This window comes from Trachymyrmex cornetzi, unplaced genomic scaffold, assembly GCF_001594075.2.
Source record: "Trachymyrmex cornetzi isolate Tcor2-1 unplaced genomic scaffold, Tcor1.1 scaffold1036, whole genome shotgun sequence".
In the NCBI taxonomy this organism is placed as follows: Eukaryota; Metazoa; Arthropoda; class Insecta; order Hymenoptera; family Formicidae; genus Trachymyrmex; species Trachymyrmex cornetzi.
In genome coordinates this window covers 31,484-32,097 of record NW_017295583.1, presented here as the reverse complement: position 1 = coordinate 32,097, position 614 = coordinate 31,484, and positions in this window count along the sequence as shown.

Below are 614 nucleotides of genomic sequence, written 5' to 3'. Positions count from 1 at the left end.
GAGCGCGCGTGCAAACGCACCTGCGAACGTGCGTTAAAATTCGCGTCATTTAATTTGCTTGGCAGATTTTGTTCTTTTATGCTGGCATTTCTTTTGCGTAATGACCAAGCGTATCCGGAAGCGTAGGCGCACCACGGATCACGCTCGGCAGCTACCGTGCAATGCAATTGTATCGTCGTGCCGTCTCGCCCGCCACCCTTGGAAGGAAGACCGAAGAAGGACAGGACTGAGAGGAAGAAGGAAGAAGAGCAGAGAGGACGGCACACATCCGGGAGCCCGGATTAGCAGGTTGTACCATTTTATATCATTGCTTGTATCCGCTGTCACATAAAAAAGGGACCATACTTTCACCATGCACCCCTTGCAGAGCACCGGAGGAGGCCAGAATTCCCAGCCACCCTGGAGGGGCCGGACGGACGCCGTCGGGAGCTTAGGACCCGACGAGCGGGAAGGAAATCTCCTCCGCCAGGCCAGGAAGTGCAGGGACCGTGAACAGGGACGCCACCCTTGACAGGAATCTTCATTGCGCGCTCGCATGAGCGAGGATTCAGGGCCGCGCGAGCTTGCACGGCACGCGCGAATGCCGTGACACGCGGAAGCCAATCATCGTGACT